This window comes from Marmota marmota, unplaced genomic scaffold (genome assembly GCF_001458135.2).
Source record: "Marmota marmota marmota unplaced genomic scaffold, marMar, whole genome shotgun sequence".
In the NCBI taxonomy this organism is placed as follows: domain Eukaryota; kingdom Metazoa; phylum Chordata; class Mammalia; order Rodentia; family Sciuridae; genus Marmota; species Marmota marmota.
Genome location: NW_025999913.1, coordinates 10,442,164 through 10,464,903, shown reverse-complemented (window position 1 = coordinate 10,464,903; position 22,740 = coordinate 10,442,164). Strand labels below are relative to the sequence as shown.

Here is a 22,740-nt window from a genome sequence, read left to right as displayed (position 1 = left end):
ATAACTTTAAAATATAGAATAATAAGTTGACAAAGTAAAAATGAAAATTAGAAAAATATGCAATTGTATTGGACATTAGTTTCTCCTGGTAATTTATAGAATAACCAGACACATAGATTATGGCCCATGTGTCATTTAATGAATTGGACTTCTTGAGAAATGGATTGTTAAGTGATTTTGTCATTGTGTGAATGTCACAGAATGTACTTACACAAATCAAGTCAGCCACTGTATCACTAGGCAATATCATCTTCTGGGGCTGCCAGCATATATGTGGTCCATCATTGGCTGAAGCATTGTTTGTAGCATATATTGTATTTGAATAATGCTTTTTAACAAATTTGTTCCAATTAACAGTATTAAAAATCACACCCATAAAGTACAGAATATACAAATATTTTAAGCACCCAAGAAATATTTTACTGAAACTAAATAAGTACTGGGCCACAAAACAAGAATAGAAATATACTCAGATAGAATATATTTTCTGAGGTAAAACTAAGCCAGCAACAAATAACAAAATTATAACTAGAGAATCTTCAAATGTTTTATAATTTAGCAATAAATTTCTACATAATTAATAAGTAAAAACATCATATCAGAAATTAGAAAATATTTTGAAACAAATGAAAATATTACATACAAATTTGTGGTATGTGGTTATAATAATGCTATGATGGAAATTTGTGGTTTAAAATGCATATAAACAAAAAGATGTACACATTTTAATGGCTAGAAGAAATTAAATTTAAAGAAAATTTTTAAAAATGTAATGAACTTAAGAGCAGAAATCAATTAAATAAAAGGAAAAAAAAACAAGAAGCTAGAATTTTTTTTTTAAATTGGCAAAGTTGGGAACCCCAACTAACCTAAAGAAGGAGAAGAAGAAGGTGGAGAAAAAAGAGGGGGAGGGGGAGGAGAAGAAGGAAAAGAAGAAGATCTGGTATTGTGATGCCACCTGCTTCACTCTTCCTGCTAAGGATTGCTTTAGCTATTCTGGGTCTCTTATTTTTCCAAATGAATTTCATGATTGCCTTTTCTATTTCTATAAGGAATGTCATTGGGATTTTGATTGGAATTGCTTTGAAACTGTATAGTGCTTTTGGCAGTAGAGTCATTTTGACAATATTAATTCTGCCTATCCAAGAACAAGAGAGATCTTTCCATCTTCTAAGTTCTTCTTTAATTTCTTTCTTTAGTGTTCTGTAGTTTTCATTGTAGAGGTCTTTCACCTCTTTCATTAAGTTGATTCCCAAGTATACATATATTTTTGAGGCTATTGTAATCGGGGTAGTTTTCCTAAATTCTCTTTCAGAGGATTCATCACTGATGTACAGAAACACATTTGATTTCTGGGTATTGACTTTACACCCTGCTACTTTGCTAAATTTATTTATTAGTTCTAGAAGCTTTCTGGTAGAATTTTTCAGATCCTGTAAGTATAGAATCATGTCAGTGACAAATAGTGATAGTTTGTGTTCTTCTTTTCCTATTTAGATCCCTTTAATTTCTTTCATCTAATTGTTCTAGCCAGAATTTCAAGGAGTATGTTAAATAGAAGTGGTGAAAGAGGGCATTCCTGTTTTGTTCCAGTTTTTAGAGGGACTGCTTTCAATTTTTCTCCATTTAAAATGATGTTGTCTTGGGCTTCTCATACTAGACAAAGATGCCAAAATGCACACACAAAAAATGTGCACGCGCACACACACACACACATGCAAACTTCATACATAGTTACCAGTACAGTGTTGAAATCTTTCCCCCTGGTTTTGGGAATAAGGTGAGGATTTCAGTTCTTATTTATACTCAACATTTTATTGGAGAGTCTACTGAAATGAAGAATAGGAAAGTATTAGTTAGAAGAACTGGAAACAAAGCTTTTTAAAAGACTATTTTGCATACAGAAAATATGCTTAAGTACATAGAAACTCAAGAACAATCTGATGATAAACATGATACTTAGTGAGTTCACCAAGGCCATTATATATAAGGTGAGGATACAAAAAGTATCAATTGTATCCTTAGATCAAAATAAATAATTAGAAAAGAAAATTTGAAATAATATACTTTCTTTTTTTCTATTCCCATCTCCCCTCCCTTCCCTTCATTCCCCTTCACTTAGAAATAGTGTTTAAAAACTCCTATCCTCAACAAAGCTTACTAAGGGAAGTTAGACTGAAATAAATAGATGGATATACCATGTTCATTGATTAGGAAATTCAGTGTTGCTAAAGACATCATTTTCTCCCCATAAATCAATCTATGGAGTCAATTAATTCCAATCAAATTCCTACTGGGTTTTTAAAAATGTGTGTAGAAATTTACAATCTGATTTAAAATTGACTTGAAAATGCAAAGTACAAAAAAGTGGTCTAGACAATCTTGATGAAAAAATATAGTTCAAGTACCAGTTATCAGGAAGTATTATAAAGCTACAGCAATTAAAACAGGTTACTGGTGGCAACCAGATCACTGGAACAGAATGGAGTACAGAAGTAGATGAACACAGTTACACCGTCTGATTTCCAACAAAGCTGACCAAGGGCAAGGACAATTGGAGGGTTCTGAAATGCTGGTACTGTCGGGTACCTTCACCTGGGCAGAAAGTCCTTGCACATACTCACTTTGTAAAACTTCATTCAATAAAATAAGTTCAAAAGCTAAAATAAGTCAAAAGCTTGCTGAATTCATTTTTATGCATGACAGAATGACTAAAAAGTTGTTGTGACCCAACTATTTACTCTCCATTCTGCCTATGGGATGATGCTAATCTGAGCCAGAAGCTGAGCATTTTAAACCCTATTGCTGTTTGAGACTCTGTTTCAACAGTAGGCAAGTTTTCACATTAATTTTGGTCCCTAGCACTCTTTGGTCTAGCACTATTGCTTGAGGCTGTCAACAAGTACAAAGTACAGCATGAAGACCAGCTTAGAAGGTCCTCTTTTTTTCTAGAGCATTTTGGTGGGAAAGAGCTACCATCCTCAGCCGTTGAAGGTGAAAGGGTAGTCACTGGCAGAATTTCTCCCTTTTAATGGGAACATTTTTCAAATTATAAATTAAGTCTAATCTTTGTTGGGCATATCCCATGCTCCAGGGACTATGCTAAGTACTTGCAATACAGTAACTCATTTAATGCATAATGACTGTGTAAATCTCTTATTTAATCCATAACAACTATGTGAGGTAGGAAGATTTGCTACTTGGGAGGAAGTGGAGGCACAACGGTGGAGGAATGTGTCAGATATTACACACCAGCAAGCCGTGAAACCAGGCAGTGGGCAGGGCTCTGCTAAAGCTCTTGTTCTTTACAAACACGTGCTGGGCAACACACAAACAATACATTTCACACTGCATGCAACCTTCTTTGTTTGCTTAGTTTCAGAAAATACAGAAGAGAGCTGCTGGCCTGAAGATATTTCTCTGCAGAACCGTGTTCTTTGCTCAAGGTTGGCTGGGCAAGGGCAGGAAACACGGGGACCCAGCCCCTTGGGCTGGACAAGGAGAATCCTCCCTTCTTTCTCTCACCTTCTTAGGGGGATAGTTGCTTGTTAGGAGAGTTGTACATTTCCTTTTGTAAGAAATTTAAAAGGTGGGTAAATTAAGGTTTTGAGCACAATGAGATATATATATATATATATATATATATCTTTTTTTTTTTTTAAGAGGAAACACAGCTTTTCTCACCGCCTGGAGTTTCAGGGCTGTCACCCTCTTCCTTGCTTCAGAGTCGCCATTTTCTGAGCTCTCAGCAATAAACTTAATAAAGATTGATATCAATGACAAATTCTGTCAACTTCCAGGCTGCAAAACTTAGTCACTGTGCAAAATGGACCAAGGAAAATAAATAACCCGAGGAATGATGGAGTGTGTAAATATTGATGTGGACGCTGGGTGCAGAGAAGTTAGACGAAGCAAGAAGCAGCTTAGTGATAGCAAGTTCCTCATCCTGGCTGGATGCAGTAAGGTCTTTGCATGTTGATTTGAATTCTTTGGCATGATTTTCAGGGTGGGGATGTCTGCGGTAGGTTAAATTGGAAGCTCTTGCATTTAAAAAAAAAAAAGGAAATTTAGAATACGCATATACTTTAATTCAATAAAAACTATTATAAAAATAGGCTTGCATGTAGAAAAATTTGAAAATATATCTAGGAAAAATGGAATAATAAAGAATGCCTATAATTCTATTGCCCAGAATATTTGTTGTGAGACTTTTTTCCATGCTAAATGTACACATTTCTTAATTTCTGAGATGCAAATATTTCAAACTTTGTTATTTCTGAAATCAGATCACATCTATGGGTGTATATATATATATATGATATATGGGTACTTATATCATTTTGTTTAAATCTGAAAAGATTATTAGTCTCATCCCTCAGTATTCATGGGGGGTCAATTCCAGCTGCACCCCAACTGGAAACCAAAATTCATGGATACTCAAGTCCCTTTTATAAAATGGTACAGTTTTGCATGAAACCCAGACACAGCCTTCTGTGTACTTTAAATAATTTCTTGATTACTCATGTACTTAATAAATGTTAATGCTATACTAATAGTTGTTCTAATGTATTATTAGGGGAAAATGTCTTTCATGCTGCTTTTGCATATTTACTGAAAATTTCAATCAATGGTTGAATCTGTGGCTATGGAGTTCCAAATGTATTAAGCTAATGATGTCGCCTAAAATCAAAGGAATATGTTGCTATCGTATATTTATGGAAAATATTATCATATTGTGGATTCTATTTTGTCTCTTTCATTATTGTAAAGTTTATACAAATAATGGTAAAAACAAAATTTACCATTTTATGGATGGAACTAGAGTCCCTCATGTTAAGTGAAATAAGTGGAAGTCAGAAGGTCAAGAGACATGTGTTTTCTCTTATATGTGGAAGCTAGAGAGGAAAAAGGAAAATGAAGGTGGTGATGGATCTCCTAAAAGTCAAAAAGAGTTCAGTAGAGGAAAGGGACCAAGGGGCAGGTGGTGGGGAGGGAGTGGACAAGTGCTGGGGAATGATTTTGGCCACATTATATTATTATATTGTGTGCATATACAAATATGTAACAATGAATCCCATCATTATGTATAACTGGAATGCACCAATAAGGAGCCAGGAAATAAACAATGTTACCATCTTAGCCTTTTTTATGAGTGCAGTTCAGTGGCATTGAGTAAATTCACAATGTTGTCTAATCTATCAATATCCATTGTCAGAAGGTTTTCATCCTAAAAGGTCACTCTACCTATCAAATAATAACTCTCCATTCTCCTCTGTACCCAACCCTAGTTCTATTCTACCTCCTGTGCCTGCGAATTTGCCTATACTGAGTGCCTTATATAAATGGAATAACCCAATATTGATCTTTTTGTGTCTAGCTATTTCACTTAGCATAGCATTGTCAAGATTCATCTGTGTCGTAGCTTATATCAGACTTTCATTCCTTCTTTACACCCAAACGAGACCCCAAAATAGACCACATTTTGTTTATCGCACCATCAATTCATGGATAAGGATTGCTTCTGCTTTCTGGTGGTTGTGAATAACACTCTGATCATTGGTATGGGAGTATCTGTTTGAGTTCCCACTTTCAGTTCTTCTAGGTCTATACCTAAGAGTGGAATCACTGGGTCGTTGGTAATTCCATGTTTAAGTTTTCAAGGAACCAACATAGTGTTTTCCAGAGCTGCACCATTTTACATTTTCAGCAATGTACAAGGGCTCCAATTTCTCCACAGCCTCATCAATACTTGTTATTTTTCATTTTTTAATAGTCATCTTACTGCATATGCAGTGGCTGTGCATATTATTTTTGAAATCCACTTTCTTTCTGTTAATGATATATCCCAAACATCATCCCAGGGCCATTGATATCCTTCTATAATCCTTATGAATTGCCATTTTAAAGGCTGTATATTATTCAGTTGTATGTGTGTACATACATATTTTAAAAAATAATCCTCCATTATTGACTATTTAGGTTGTTCTGAGTTTTTTTTTCTATTATAAATTATGAGGAAATGAATATGCTACAGCTATTTTTTGCACACATTATTATTTCCTTGGTATAAATTCCTAGATGTGCTATTGTTGAATCAAAGATATGGCATATAAGGCTTTAATTCATAATTCTAAATTGCCTCTGCTTAGTTACAAAAGGAAAAAAATCAAGAGTCCTTCAGTGAGGAAACACCCACATCACCACTGCCAGCCCCAGAGACTTCACTGGAAAATATTTACACTTGGTGAGAAAGAGAAAATGCTTTGAGAATTTGGTCAATGAAATAGAAATTGTATCCGTCAGCTCTTTTCACCAGATGGCTTGACAATTCTGGAAAGATGAAATTCTTTACAATATTCATCTTGTGTCTGAGGATAAACTTCTCTCAAACAAGTATGATTAGTTTCTTTTTGACCCAACTTTCCTATTTCTCAACTGCCCTTCTTGCCCAGAATATGTGGGGAATTTTTTTTTTTTAATAGGATAGGAGCAGATACTCTTCTACAGAGTTCCCTTAGCAATTACTTGAACTTGAGATTCTGGAGAATCTGCATGTACTTTCTATAGGAAAAGAACAAAGAGAACTTTTTGATTAGTATATCTAAAGTGCAGATAATGTACCAAATCTACATCACGGATGGTCTGGATAATTTTCTTCCTTCTGAAAAATTGTACTGAAATCATCCCATTTCATTTCACCCTCATCGCTTGTTAGGGTAGCTGTCGCAACATTGATCAGAAAACAGAAGCAGCCATCCGAGGTTATTAGAACTGCAGGCTGAGCATGCCTAATCTGAAAATCCAAATTCTGAAATGTTCCAAAATCCAAAACTTTCTGAGTACTGGCCTGATTCCACAAGTGGAAAATTCCACCCCTGACCTTATATGACAAGTTGCAGTCAAAATGCAGGTGCACTAAAAATACTGCATAAAATTACCTTCAGGCTGTGTGCATAAGGTGTGTATGAAATCTAAAGGAATTTAATGTTATACTTGGGTCCCATTCCCATTATGAATCTGCAAATATTTCAAACTATGAAAAAATCTGACGTCTGAGGGGCTGAGAATATAGCTCAGTTGGTAGAGTGCTTGCCTCACATGCACAAGGCCCTGGGTTCAATCCCCAGCACCACACACACACACAAACACACACACACACACACACAAAAAAAAAAACTGACATCTGAAACACTTCTGGTCCCAGGCATTTTGAATGAGGGATACCAACCTGTACCTAATCTTACTGAGTCACTTCAGTAAAAGCCATGGCCTAACACCGTGTCTTGTAAATCAATGTTTCTCACCCCTAACTGCACCAACATCCCTGAGGCCATTGAAATACAGATTGCTGGGTCCCCCTTCCTGAGATTCTGATCCAGTGGGTGTGGATCAAGCCTGAGAATCTGCATTTCTAACTTCCAAATCAGTGATGGTCAGGGGCTACATTGTAAGAACTATTACCCTGATTGCTGTCCCCTGTCATTCACCTCCTTCAATGTAGTATTTATTTATACACACACACACACACACACACATATTTAGTTGTTGATAGACCTTTATTTTTTATTTATTTATATGCAGTGCTGAGAATCGAACCCAGTGCCTCACACATATCAGGCAAGTGTGCTACTGCTGAGCCACAGCCCCAGTCCTCTCGATGTAGTTTTGAATGATCATTTATGTGAAAGAGGAAGAGCAGAGACTCTACCAAAAAAAAAAAAAAAAGCCATACAGATTGTGATAATCATGATATAGGGCTTATCACATAAGCTATACCTGTCTTATTCAGGGGACATTTTCTTTTCTGGAGAATTATAGGGGTCTTCTTATTTAGGGCTGATGTCAGTAGACAACTAACTTCTCCACACTGAAGAAGAGAGGGCAATCTGGATCATACATCAACCGTGATGTCCTCAGTGGGGTCTCTTTGGTGGTGCATGGCTCTAGCAATGAGTGTTCCTGTGATAAGTATTGAACAGCACCGGAAGATGGCTTAATATCTCTTTGTAGACATGTGTTATGGTTCCCAAATAAGATACATTGTTTTTGATAGTTCTATTTCCAATCACTCCAGGGCACTTGGCATCTGGTGGTTGGTACATGTTACTGGCCAACTCAAGGTAAGGGGGCCAGTCTGCAAGATGCACTGGAAACATGTGACTATGAGAGGAGGTGATATTTAGGAACGATGGCAGGTGTGCCTGGGCCTTGTGTGGTCCCTGCTGCATTGCTCTGGACTTAGCCACAGGACTTGCTTTGGCAAAACCACACTGTGGCACGTGTGATGGCCCAGAGGTGTGGTCAGCATTCACACGCTGGGGCCTGTTCCCTTGAAATGCTTTCTCTCAGGAGAGCTGCCATGCTGGAAAGAAGCCCAAGAAGGTCATCAGATGACCACAAAGAGCAAGAGGCCATCCGGGATGCTCAGCCCCAGCCCAGCTCCCAGGGGATGCAAAGCTGAAGAGCCACCTACTGAGCCCTGTCACTCACAAACTCATGCAAGATAGGAGGCTATGAGAAAGGACAGATCACCAAAACAGAAGGGACCAAAAGGCGGTGTCATTTAAAACCTAGAAAGCAAATCGATAATCACACAGGAGATTTCCCTGAAGTCATTTCTCCTTTTGTGATACCTGCATTGTAGTCCTGTCCTCAGAGGGAAAAAGAGAATACTAGATGGAAAGAAAGTTTCATTCATTCACCCCTTCAGTCAATGCCTTTAGCTTGGCTTGGTGTGAATACGGTACCTAGGGAGGGAGGGACAGAGGAGGACGGAGGACGCCAGGAGTCCAAGCCCAGAGGAGTCAATGCTGAGACCTGCAGGACGGGGAGGAGGCAGGGCGAGAGAAATTCCCCAAACAGGTGACTTTGCTGGGTAGGGACTCCTGTGAGGTCTTGATTTGGGGTGATTGAATTTCAGGCACTTTTATGAAACTCAGGATTAAAAAAGAAAAAAAAGAAAGAAACTAGCAGGGTGGGCCAGGAGACAAGCCTTCGTTATTCATTTAAAGATTTCAAATACAGCTCCTCGCGAGATTTGAGCAAGGCATCTGGAAGCACGTGCTGCACACGTGGCCAAGAAACTATTTCCTTCCATCTGTGACAGAGCCTCATGGGACAAAGCTACCCACCTCCTCTCCCTTCCCCATGACTCCTCCTTCCTCCGCTGACACTAGCCACCTGGGAATTGCCAGCAAGAAAGGCTGGCATGTGTGGGAGAAATCGTCCCAGAGGAGAGGTGCTAACCAGGTGAGGACCATGACTCTGAACGCGTCTCCTGTTTCCAGAGGAGAGAGAGACCCTGGCACGGAGCCAGGAACCAGGAAGGGCATGAAAGGAAGAACTAATTTGGAGCTGGTGGGGTGAGCGTGGTCTGGCTGATTTAAAAGCAGAGATAGAGACTCCAAGCAGAGAAGAGGACTCTGTCTACCAGACGGGGCTGGTGGAACAGGATGGCAACATGGAGTCCCCGATGCCCAGGCGTGAAAGGGTCTGTTTTGACATAGGGAGACCATATACAGAATGGTGCCGGGTGGATTGGGGGGGCTCACCTCCTACTCCGGGTTTGATTTCCACTCGAATCCCTTGGAGGCAGAGGTTGAGGTTATTGGCTTGGCCCCATAGTGAAGGAAAACCCCAAGCCAGCTCTTCAAAGACCTTCCAGGCTACGAGGAAACCCAGCAAACAGAGAGCTAATGGGCAGATGGAAGGACCGTCCCCACGCATGAATTCATTGAGGATCTATTATGGGGCAGGCACCGTGCTGAACACCACGCTGGATGCTGGGGATTCCCAAGAAACAGGACAGAACCCTTCTCTTTACAGAGCATCTGTTCTAATGAACATCTCAACCAAATATATGGAAGTGTGCTGAGGATGGGGGAGGCCGGGAGGGTAGCTGGGGTGCAATGGGAAACTCGCAGGAGACCAACTCTCAGTGTCTCTCAGCTCACTTGCTCTGTGACCTTAGGCAAGCCCCTGAACCTCTCTGAGCCTCCTTTTTCTATCTGCCGAGTCTTACAGTGATGCAGAGTCTCTGTGGGAATGTCACGTGGTCTTAGTTTGTTGAAGAGCAGAGGAAGGGCAAGACTTTACAGAGGGGACAAACTTTGAGCTTCATGGTATGGGTCAGATGGAAATCTAGACCTCTGTGTGTGGTAGCTCCCGGCAAATATGGCCGCCTCATGGGTAGAAACGTGGGAATTAGAAAGAACAGAAATATCCAGCAGGAAAGCTTAGAGGAAAGAGCCAGAGAGAACAAGTATGCAGCCTGTCCCCAGAGTCATTTTATAGAGCCTGGAATTCGCTGCTAGTGATATTCCCTGGCTTCTCCCTGACGTGGCTCACGGGCTCTGGGATGTTTACTGCAGCGCATTCCAGGGAGGGTGCAGAGAGCCACGTCCAGTGTCAGAAAGCTTGGAAATCAGTCCTTGGTTTAATTTTAACTCTTTATATAAACAGTGACCTAATCTGAGGAGGGCTCCGTCTGGCCAGGCATCCCAGTCCCCACATGTCCCCCTCCTCCCTCCTCTGCCCTTAGTCAAACTGTCTCGCCTTTATCTCACAGATGGACTCTGCAAATAAGCACGGGGTGATCTGTGTGCTCAGCTGACTTGAGAAGAGCAAAAGGAGCCAGCAAAGCAAAACACCCCAGCCAGCCATGGCCCTCTGCAGGGGTCACAGAAGCCCAGCCCATGAGCCAGGCCCACCAGAGACGCTCTCAGGAAGGCCAGCGGAGGCAGAGGTGAAGGACTCCACTGCCCATCCAGGAGGAGGCCCCTTCTCCCCCTGCAGCCCAGCCCCGGCTATTATTTATATTTTTCTTGAGCAGTATATCAAATCCTCTCTCTATTCACTGTGTAAACAGGCAGAGGGAGCTAAGCTCTGGGTTAGGGCTTTATTGCTCCTTCTCTGTAACTATTATAGGGGCTGAGCTCCCTTGACTTGACAGGTGGGCAGCACCCCGGAGAGCACAGGGATGTGAAATGGGCCTTCCAGTGACTCAGGTGCAAACTCAGGAGCTACGCAGCCACTGGGAGCTCACAGGTGAGCCCAGTGTTGGGTGGAGATGGACAGAGACCAGGGAGAGGCAGTCTCCTGGGTGAGCGTGGTGGGAGGAAGGGAGGGAGGGACAAGCAGAGGCTAAGATGCCCTGGCAGGTATTGTCCAGGTCAGGGGTCGGCAAACTCTTTCTGTGAAGGACCAGAAAGTACTGCCATCCGTAGGCCATCCGGTGTCTGTCACAACTCCTCAGCTCTGCCAGGGTCAGACGACAGCAGCTCTGGAGAGCAGACAAACCCAGGGCTTGTCTGTGCTCCAGTGCAAGAGGGTGTACAAAAGTGGGTGGCAGGTGGGCCTGGCTCGTGGGCTGGGTTCTGTGACCCCGATCTAGGGGTTTTTCCCTTTTCCATGTTTCCTTTTAGCCACGATGTCCTAGGAGGAGACATCTGTGACTTCCACTTTCATGATTTCCTTGACAAATTCCTCGACACTGGCAGGAGTTGTAAAGGTCAAGGCACAGGGGCTGAAACCCGCAGCCCGCAGTCAGCTCAGGAGCAGTATCAGAACATTCCCTGACAACTTCATAGCAAATCCTCCTACCCCACCATTCTCTCTCTCTGGGTCGGCTAGGATCCAGTGTCTCCTACTTTATCCTCTAGGCTTCTTTGTTTCCATTTTATATTTTCTCTCCTTTTGCACATTCTTTGTGCTTTCAACAGGAGTTCCCCAGTCCAATGTCCCAACCCATAAATCCATGACTTAGCCATTCCCAGTCTACCATTTTCCCATTCTGGTGCAATCCTTAGTCAAGGGTGAGAGCTGGTGTGGTGGTCCAGGCTGGACTCAGACATTGGACTGCTTGGGCTCAAGTCCATGGACTGCCCATAGTCACAGCCAAGTTCACTGACTTTTCCATTCCTCAGTTTCCCCACCTGTAAAATGGGCCTATCTCATGCTACATGAGTCAAATAAATGGCTAACACATGGGGAGCGCTTAGTAGGTCAGCACACTGAAACCCATAGGCATCTCATGTCTGGGCTGCACTTCTTGATTTGTCTTCACAATATTTTATATTGACAAGACCTCCCGGGATCAGTTTAAATCCCAACTCTTCCAACTCAAAACATAATGCACCATCTTGGACGAGGGTGGGCTGTGTGTATGACAATCGATCCACAAGGTGACAAGGGAACTGAAAAACGCCTGTGGCTGGTGACATCATAGCCCCACAGCTTCCTCCTGTGCTTGGGGCGATGCTGGTGTGAACATGTCTACGAGGCTCCAGTCAAAGCGAAGCCCTGCTGTCCCCTACAGGACATGACAGTCGATCATGGAAACAACAACTGTGCTTCTGGTTTATTACACATCTCACGTTGACCACATCTCTTGATGACATCGAGAGGCCACGTGGAGTGATTGACCCAGAATCGTCTGGGTTTGTGTTCTTCACACAGTGACGGGGTCCCCTGGTGTCACATTTCCTGGGAGGTAGCCCCATCAGGACTGACGCTCAAGCGTACCTCTGCCCCAGGTGATGTGTGGCAAGAAAGGTGAGGAGCCAAGGATCTAGCTGTGCTCAGGTAAGCCAACGGTCCCCTAGGAAGGCCAGCTATGCGTCCTGCTGCTGTGTGTTAGCCAGGGCCCCAGGCTTGCCACAGCAAGCTTAAGTAGAAGGGAGCACAGCCCCAACCCCCCGGACTGTCCATCACTTCACTAGACACCCTGGGGCCAGTTGAACTGTAGCCCCTTCAGTGAATCAGCCTGAGGGGCTGTGGGTGGGTGAAGGGGCAGGTCCTGCAGGCAGCTGCCCGACAACCCTGCTTGCACCCACTGGACCTCCCATCAGGGCTTTTTCCTGACCATTGCTTGGCCCCCACTTCCAAGTCCTCGGTCAGTGGGACTCTAGCACTGACTCTAGCAGTCAACTCCTGGCTGAAAAGACACTTAAGGGTTGTCCCCAGGCAGCTCCGAGGTGGTGTGGCCGTGGGGAGCCCAGAACAGATTTCTTCCAACCTCCCCCTCTGATCCTTTTCCCGGCACCAGGCTGCTCCCACCTGTGTCAGATGAAGACGAGCTTCTGTCACTCCCACCATGTCCCCGGATTCTCTGTGGGATTGTCCTGGGGAACTGTTCCTGTTCTCCATCTTGCCCTCTGGCTTTTACTCTTTCTTAAAGATTGACTTGGGTGGCAGGAACCTGCACACTATGCTCATTCCTTATCTTAGGAAGAAACAAAAATAGCATCACGGTGCCTGAGGAGGCTCTTCTCCAGCTCTCCGTCCTGGGTCTCTGTCTCCTGTGGTTGCCCCAGTAAGATGTCACCATGTCTCTACTTCGGTAGCACTGACAACAGGACGCACAAGCACGAAGGGGGTGGGTCTGTCCATCTGTTCATTTTCTGAACTTTTTACTGAGAAATAATATACATTCAGAGAAGAATACAGGTCAGACCTCCAATCCACCTTCACAAAGAGATCACATCTACATAATCTGCAGCCACTTCTAGAAACATTACAAGGAGATTTGCTAATGTTAATATGACCAATGTCAGAAAAGCCTTCCTTAAGGCTAAGAGCTCCCATTCTGTAATTTCCAGCAACTCTTTCAGCTCTAAGGAGTTACACAAAATAAGTGCAATGTTTTCTTTTTTTTTTAGAAATGTTTTCTTACTTTCAAGTACTTGGAATAAAACGTTTGCCATCCGTAAAAATTCTCTTTCCCCGTATTATACAATCTTCTCTCAACCAGTTTTGCTATGACAAGACGCTGCTTATGATGGTATATGGAGGTACACAGGGTTGGAGGGCCAACTTAGGCAAAGAGACATGTGGAGAACAGATGTTCAGGGACAGAAAGTGACTCTCTGGTCTGGTCAGTAGCAATACAAGAAGCAAACAGAACCTGAATGGCGTCTGCCACAAAAGCCGTCAAGTTCCTCTCCTCTGGGTCACGGTGGGAAGTCTGGTTGCTCCAGTCTTCCTGGGTAGGTGGACATCAGGTGGACAGAGAGCAAGAGACACCAGCTGATGCACAGGCTGAAGCCCTCCAGGGGACTGGCACAAGTCAGTGGCAGCCCAGGGACCCAGGGTGGTGCAATCAGAGCTGGCAGCTGAGAGATGACCGCTGAACTGAGGTGAGAAAAACCTCTGGCTGCTACCAAGACTCAGGCGACACTCATCTGGGGCTAACTACAGAAGCAAGGACCCTCCAAGTTTTCAGGGACAGCCCAGGAGACAGGATAAGGCCTTAGGTGTTGGGGACCACACGGATTAGACTTCCAGACTTTGGGGACAGGAATTAATTCTTGCTGACGTGGATAACATGGAGTCGACTCAGCCTCCTCCAACAGCCCCTCCTCCACCGCGCCACCTGGAGCCACGGGAAGGGACTGGACCAAGTGGAAATGTAAAATGTATTAAGTTTGGACACTTTAGACGCGTGTCCTCTTCCAGATCCTTCCGTAGTCCATAGAACGTCTCCTTTTCTGCTTCTTCCTCCTCCTTTTCTTCCTCCATCTTCTCCTTCCTCCTTTAAATACTGAGTCCAGTTAATTCAAGGTATCAAAAAGGAGTCCCCTCATTTATGTTAATGTGTTCATTTAGGCAGGTATTTGATATGCTCCTTTTAATAGTATTTATTCTTAAATTTAATTGTTGCTTTTTCATTCCAATTGTATTCAGGGAACACTTGAAAATAAAAGTGGTGGGTTTGGCCTCCTCTGCGTACAGAATCCAGCTGCGTGGGTCCTACTCGGGTCTGTTTTTAGCTTTTCCTGTGTACATACTCCTAGTCTTTGGTGTCCTGAGTCGTTGCTACATTTGTTCAGAAAGAACTCGTCCATTTCCTGTTTCGGGGCCTGACTCGCGGCCTGTGTCTGTTCCCCCTAGCGTTCCAGAGCCCGACCACACAATTTAAAGTGTAATGGGTATTGGCTGTGGAGTATTCAAACCCATTGCCAGAAAAACCCTGTTGGTTGAGCAGAGTTGGGTTTTTTGGACTTACTGCAACAAGGGAGAACATTGGCATGCTCTGGAGTCCAGTGGCATCTCAGGATAGAGAAGTCGAAGGAGGGTTACTTAAGGTTTTAGAGCCGGGTTGGGTGAATTTTTGCATAGCAGGGAACAGGTTGGGATTGACCTGTTAGTCCTGATAAGTGAGACATTTCAGGAATTCCATAGTCTAATTACCCAGGGGCCAACGTTTATTGAAGCAAGGCACTAGGTTATTTTTGCCTGGTCCCAGCCTTGGTCAGCTGAAAACCAGGAAAGCAAACTTTAGCTCAGAACGGTTTAATGAAGAAAAAAAAAAGGGAAACAGGTTAGTTTCAGTTCATATGAGCATGCAAAAGGGGTTTGACTACAACTTCAATATCCAGAGGGAGCATGGTTTTAATATTTTCCCTCTAACTGATCTGCTCTACTAGGTGGGCACATTATGGGTAAATAAGAACAAATCCATTGGTGCAGCTTAGGGTCCTAGTGACTGGGACAGTGACTCTTGGCCACCCGCTTGCTGATCTGTCCATTGGAGTTTCCAGTTACCCTTCATAGCTAAGAGAATATTTTTTTCTAGTTCCTCTCCCTTGGCCAGAGCCGACAGTTCTCTCTGGGTGACTTGGTGTCCCCCCAGCAATAGCCAATCGCAGCACACTCTAATCTCTCATTCTGTTCCTGAGCCTGCATATTTCTTCCCAGCCTTTGGGGGCCTCCATGATAGACCAACTAGATCCATTCTAGGCTTCTCTAGGTGGAAATAAATGAAGACCAGCCACAAAAGGGAAGCAAAGTCTATTTATTCTAGGCTTGCTCTAGTGAGGGAATCACCTGCTGTCATTGTGTCTGGCAGAGACTCAAAGGCAGGCAGAGAAGAGGGCAGTCTGTCCCAGGGAAGGCTGCAGGTCTGTCCTGATTGGTGGCTATTGGCACAGGGAAGTTGGAGGCAGCTAACGGGAAGCAGGCATCTGTGTGATTAGTGAAAGATGTGTCTCAGTCCAATTTGTGTTGCTATAACACAATACCACATGCTGGGTAGCTTATAAAGAAAAGAGATTTATTTCTCACAGTTCTAGAGGCTGGAAAGTCCAAGATTACGATGCCAGGGCCTTTTTGCTGCATTATCCCATGGTGGAAGGCAAGAGGGTGAAAGAAGGCAGGAAAGCAAGAGAGCGCTGAACTCACTTTTAAAACAAACCCATTCATTAATTCATTCGTGAAGGCAGAGACCTCATGGTCTAATCAACTCTTAAAGGTGCCACCTTTCAACACTGCTGCATTGAGAATTGATTTCCCAACACACAGATGCTAGGGAACACACCCAAACCATAGTAAGATGCACACTCAGCTTTGTCTGGTGGGTCTTAAGTTGGAAGCTGAGAAAAATCTTAGGGAAGCTGGCCATTAATCAAGTCTTGGTCATCTCATGCTGATTGTTAGTAGTTATCATGTAGATTCCTTGATTGTTGCTAGAGATAGCGGTGTAGTTTTCCTGCAAGCCTAACTTACAGCAGGCTGGCTTCCTGAGCTGTTTATTGTTGACAAGAGGACTGGTTTCCTGGGAAGGTTGTCGTAGGCTGTGAGTCAGAGTTCTGCTTTTAAACATGGTCTAGCCACTGTCCATTTCATATTCAGTCTCTCACTACCACACAGGAGCTGACGGACTCAACCAGGCGTGGTAAGGAGACCCTCCGAGCCGCTTCAAACCCTTACCAATGTCGCAGGTGCACAATTTCGTCTCCGTGCCTCTGGCCCTTGGTGTTGACACCAACTGCTGTTGGATTCTCCTAACTCAACCCCTTCCTCTTTTCTTCCTCTTTAATTTTTTTCTCTTATCATCTCCCACGACTGGGGAACAGGGCTCACCTGCTGTCTTCTGGGGCATTACTTCTTCCAACGGGACAGCAAGTCTCATGTCTAGCTCTTGTCTCCAGAGGAAAAAACTTTCCCACATTGCAGAACTTGAAGGTCTGGGTGCTCCCCAGATTTGGGGTTGGCAATGGACAGGATGTTTCTTTATCCTGTTAGACAGACTAACGCCAAGGTTTCCAACCTGTCACCTTGAGCCCTGTCACAGATGGCTTATTGATAGTGGCAGACACCCTGTGTCCAGTTTATTCCTGCCACGTTAGCCACTGTCTAGGAGAGCCTCGACCAGGAAAGAAGTTAGGTTCAAGTGTGTTGATGGGGTAAGACACAGAACGGGCAGCACAACAGGACCCATGAGATGTCTGAAGCACTTTATTGCTCACAGATCCCGGTGACAAGAGGGCAGCACACCCAGCAGGGCCAGTGGGAAGACAGAGGCCATCAGGAACATGGGCACTCAAGCAGCAGGTGGGAAGCATGTCACCGAGAAAGACAGGCTGGGGTTGAAGGTTTCCTTGGTGTCCAGGGCATTGCCCAAGCAGGTCTCCCACAGGGTGTTCTGAGTGGCAGGATTGGAAGGCAGGTGCACATCATGAAGTCTCGGTGAGCCTGAAAGATGTTCCCGGTGGCTTATCTGTGCAGCCCACGCAGGATGGGAGTCAGGGGGTTACCCAAGTAGGTTGCATCTAGCTGCTGCATAAGGAGGTGGTCACTGAGAGGCAGTCGTTTAAGGCAGGTGACAGATCGGTCACCGTGAGGAAGGAGGGGAGATGGAAAACTGGAAACTGCGTAAAGGTGACAAAAATCCCAATTCTGGAATGAAAAAAAGTCCAACTTACACTGAAAATGAATCTCAAGGCAACCTAAAATTATAAGAATTCACTGCCTAGGACAGAGGAGGAGATAAAGAAATTCAGGTAGGTTTTAGGGAAAAAAAAATAGTTTCCTTGCCAGTCTATTTTGTTTCAAATCCTATATTGAATATCAAAAGCTTTCTTTCTCTTGGCATACCGCAAGACTTACCCCCAGACCTCGGGGCAGATGACCCTGGAGCCAATTAGGAAGAAAAACCTACACTTGCAAAACCAAAAGGGAAATTGCATTAATTTCTTTTTCTAAATATGGCTCTGATTGCACAAGTTATTCTTCACTATGTTCACATAGAATTCTTTTGTTCCTGCTTCCTTCCACTGGCTTTCTTTGGGGTAGCAGAGGTTAATAGGGAGAAATGAAGCTATTTCTTGTGCTCTGTTTAAAAAAATGATCTCTTCCTCTCCATTTTAACTGCTGGAATATAAAGTCTCTTTTATCTTCTCAGTATAGGGCTCCACCTTTTCAGAAGAGGCTCCATTGGTTTTTCTGTTTCTTTCCCATAATTTTGAACTTCCCACCCCCCCACTTGCTTGACTCTTAATGGAAAATAGATCTACAGCACATCACTTGTAAAGATCTTGTTCATGAGGCTCCCTACCTGACCCTCTACTGGAAGTCCGTCAAGGTCTGTGTGTGCATACATGTGCAGGCAATAATAGGTCCTCTGTCCTTCCTTGACTTGATTGCCCTTACAGACTGCATGTAATAATAATTTTATATCTGAGTTTGGCTGTTATTTCATTCCCTCTAGTTCTAACCCATTATTTTACATTTTCAGAGGCTCATTATGACTCATTGGGCAGCCGAAGAAACATAATGAGTCCAAGATGATTGCATGTGGCGGCACTCCACAAATAGATATTAAACAGCTCATGAAATCTATAAATGTCTTCACTATCCTGGGTGCATTATAAAGCTATGAATCAATAATTCAGTTTTGTATGCTCTTTAAGATTCTAGCTTTCTTGACTTTTCTTCTTGGAGATGGAGGCTATAAGCAATACAGGGAAAAGAAGGTTGATGGAGGAGAAGACTACAAAGAAAAAAAAAAGAAAATATTTAAAATAATATAAGCCCTTTCTCAGAGCTCTTTGACAGTTGTCCGCATGAAGAACAAACAATATCAGGCACAGAGTATAAATGTTCAAAACACATTTGTTGAATGAGCAAATAAGTTTAATGACTATATTTTGGATTGAATTTGGACGTGGGTTTTGATAGCGCCTGGCACTGCCCATGTATCCGTTCATTAATTCTCAAAACTGAGGAAGGAACTGATATTATCGCCACTTACCAAATGGTAATACCAGAAGCCTCCAATAAAGAGAAATATACAAGCTGAATGTTGGGAAAAGTCCATGTTTATTAGGAAGCTTATAAAGATACTGAAAAAAGAAACTATCTAGGAATAACTGAATTTGGATTCACCTTTAGGGTCTGCATTTCATGCCACCATCTACCAACTTGCCAAGCCCAGACACATGAGTAACATCTACACTCACATCCACACCCGATCCCCACCACATTCCCTCTGTTCTTCCACAATTTTCATATACATCCTCTCCTGCTCCACTGTCATTACCAAATTCCAAACTGTCATTAATTCTTAACTTGGTGAAAGAAAGAACCTTCCAACCAATCTCCCTGTCTCCACTCTTGCTTCTTTTCCCACTACATGCTGACATAATCTTCAGAAATACAAACCTAACTGTGGTCCTCTTCTGTTTAAACATCTTTCAAGTATTTCACTTGTTTTGAGGATAGAATTGAAATTCATTAACAGAGCACACGGAGTCCCTCAAGATCTCCCCAGGATCTCCCTCCGGCCTCATCAACTCACCGTCAAGAAGAATTTCCCATTCTTCTTGAACATTCATTCTTCACACCTTCCTTAGGACACCTGTGTCTCTGAGCATGTGAAAGCATTTTCCCTTCTTATCCTTCCTTCGGCTGTAAGACATCCTTGAAGATCTAGCTCTGTTGTCCTCTGGGACACCTAACCTACTTCTCCTGTTCCCTCCAACGAACACACATCTCAAAAGTGAGCCTCACACTTTATGAGACTGGATCCCGACAGGAAGTCACCCAATGACCAGTCTAAATCTGAGGAGAGTTTATTCACAAGGGACTAAGTTTGAAGTTGCGGGTGAAGTTAAGCAGAAGCACAGGGACTGGTATAGAAATTTGGGGTTAGTGGCAGCCACAGAGCTGCCACATCCCTGGGTCAGAAGGCAGATGGTAAGGGAGAGGGTGGGTTCGTTTGGTATGATCAGTGATATTTAATTGAGTCATCCTCCAAAGGAGGGTTAGAATAAACACCCATGAGCTTCCTCTCTGTCCTCCAGCCTCCTGAAACGCTCCTCACTGTGGGAGGCACCAGGAAACCAGAGGGCCCAGGAGTCTTGCTGCTGTGACCCACGTCGACCGCCCTCTAGGGGAAGAGCTAAAGGTGATGCGATGAGGAAAGATCTCCCCTCTACTGCGGACCTCTAAATTAAACCAACGAAGGACAGATGGAGAGCGAAGCATAGAAATTTTACTTATGTTAATATTTTTCCATGGCACAGGGTCCTTCGTAGAAAAGAAATGAAGACCCCCACAGGGGATTCGGCCTGAGAGCTCATATACCATTTCAGCCAAGAACAATCAGTTGTGGAGATGTGACCAGATTAAAGCAAAGGGGTTTCAGGCTTCAACAATAAATTGTGGGAAAGCAACTAGGAAATTTGTGGGGAAAAACAATGAAAGATAAGGACGATTTTAGTAGATTTGTTTGTACAGATTTGACTTGACATCAACTACCCATTTCCAGTGACAGAAAAGTTCTCTTCCTGGTTCAGGGAAGGAGGCACCTTTCACAATGGGGAATCTACGCCTCCTGGAAGAAGGCAAAGAGTCTTACCTGCATCTGCTGTTTCTCAAATTTCAGCTCAAAATAAGCAGTATGTCCAAGTGTGATATTTGGGGTGGCATGCCGGGGGCAGATCTGCAGGGGCACAGTGCCCTTCTTCTGTGGCCCACGGTATTGTGCACACCTCTGAAATCCACACCCACTCCTGAACTCTAATTACTGAACTGCTTCTCTCCCTCCTTAGTCTGTCTGCTGTTTGAAAAGGAGTTGGGCCTTTCACCTCTTTTCCCCAGTGGCTACTACAGTGCCTGGCATATGACATGACTGCAATAAGTATTCTCTAAAATGAAATAAAAATGTGATTTTGCACAGTGCCAGAACTGTTAGAGACCTCAGAGGTGGTTTAGTCTACTCTTCTCATTTCCAACATGAAAAAAAAAAAACTGTCACCTGGAGGCAAATGGCTGTGTCCAAGCATTACTATGAATAGCAGTAAACTCAGGACTAGATTTTCATTTTTCTGATTCCAGGTTTCCTCTACTCCTTAATTTTAACTGCAATCTCAGGTTGTTCCTTGGAACGAGAACTCATACAAGTTTCCCATAAAACCCAGAGTCGTATGTTTTGGCAACAAGAGGGAGACAGCGAGAAGGGTTGGATCTGCCTGCTTTGATTCCTTTGCCAAAAACAACTTCTGAGTTCTCTGGATAGCACACTTGCAAACCTCGCAAAGTGCCACAAGTTGGAGTCATGAAACGAAGTGTGGAGCCTGAGAATAACTCCTTCGCACAGACTACCGCTGGTGGTGGGTGGTGAGGTTTTTTTTTTTTCTTTAACATCCTATTAGCACATTATCTTTAGTTTCCAGAGCCTTTCTTGGTTCCAAACTTACAGGTGGTGATGGTGAGTGGGAGGGAGATTGAGTAAGATGTTCCTTAGTCGGGAGGCAAAGCTGTTGGTCCCTCCTCATGCCATGGTTCAGCCATTGGCCACAGCTGCTGCTGCTGCTGCTGCTGCAGCTTTCTTCCAGGCAAATGCAATCACTGCTTCTGAAATGTGTGCATGCCAAGAGCAAGAGTCAGGAGCACTCATCATCCTGGACCAGAATCACCTGTTTACCTATCTGCCCTCACCTCACTGTGTGCTCTTGAAATCCTTGGTTATGTCTTCTGTCTAGGTAGCCTGAATCCTGGTCAAGTGTCCAATTTTGCATTCTTTGGTAACCCCCAAAGGAAGAAGAAAATGTTGGGTGGCTTTGAGAATGTGGATTCAGTGGCGAGGAGCTAGATGACAAGACCTGGCCGCCTTCTGAGCCCTCATGAATAGAGGGTGCTCCTCCCACAACCAAGTGGCCGATGTGATGATCTAAGAAGATTGTGCACTTGCAACTCCTGTGAGGAGTTGTGTGATCATACAACTTTGGGTAAGTTAAGCCAGGTTGGATCCTCATCGTCCTCAGCAGTAAAATGACACTCTAACTTTGAAGGTCTTTTCCTGCTCTGAAATTCTACCGGATTCCCTTACCATCAGATACCCACCTCTCTCCTCTTGGACAGAGGAGAAGCCAAGCCACTAAAAGGACAAAGAGAAAACTATATGGATGATGTAGGATTGCAACCAATTTTGCTCCTGCCAAAAGAAAACCCACACTGCATATTTGAGTTTTTCAGAGGACATGTAATGTTTGAAAATCATCTTCCGTCTTGCATTTAAAAAAATTTTTTTTAAGAAGAAGAAAAAGACAAGTGGGAGAGGCATAAACATTCTGCACATAACTTTTCTACTTATAGACAGATTTTTTTTGATGCTTTTTTTTTTCTCTCTCTCTGGAGGTGTGAGGGAGGATTCCCATAGCTGGAGGAGGGTGGAAGTCAGGGGACTGTGGGAGAAGGCAAGTGTGATCGTGGGACTACACTTAATTCATTAAAATGTGTGTTTGTTTTTTTTTTAAACATTTTGCCAAAAATGAGCTTTGTGGGAAGGAAAAGGCAGCAGGGACATGGATGCGTGGGGGAAAGGAAGGAGGAAGAAGGCCAAGAGAAAAGGAAGTCTTATTTATTGCTCAATGTTGAATCCCACATAAGAATGTGTCATGAGCCAATTCAGGGAAATTAAAATGCAAATTGGGGGAGTTCAATCTATTAGGCACAGAT

General features: G+C 43.4%; 1 long non-coding RNA gene across 3 annotated transcripts; it reads left to right on the top strand.

The window, feature by feature from the left end:
• The first annotated feature begins 10,613 nt into the window (after positions 1-10,613).
• On the top strand, positions 10,614-22,539 carry LOC125615590. Of its 3 annotated transcripts, none has more exons than XR_007346233.1 (3): positions 10,614-11,046; positions 12,457-12,582; positions 20,082-22,539. It is a non-coding gene; the product is annotated as an uncharacterized LOC125615590 (long non-coding RNA). The 3 variants fall into 3 exon arrangements; XR_007346234.1 differs by lacking the exon at positions 10,614-11,046 and having other exon boundaries at positions 11,409-12,582; positions 20,082-21,392; positions 21,820-22,539; XR_007346232.1 differs by lacking the exon at positions 10,614-11,046 and having other exon boundaries at positions 11,390-12,582.
• The last annotated feature ends 201 nt before the right edge of the window (positions 22,540-22,740 follow it).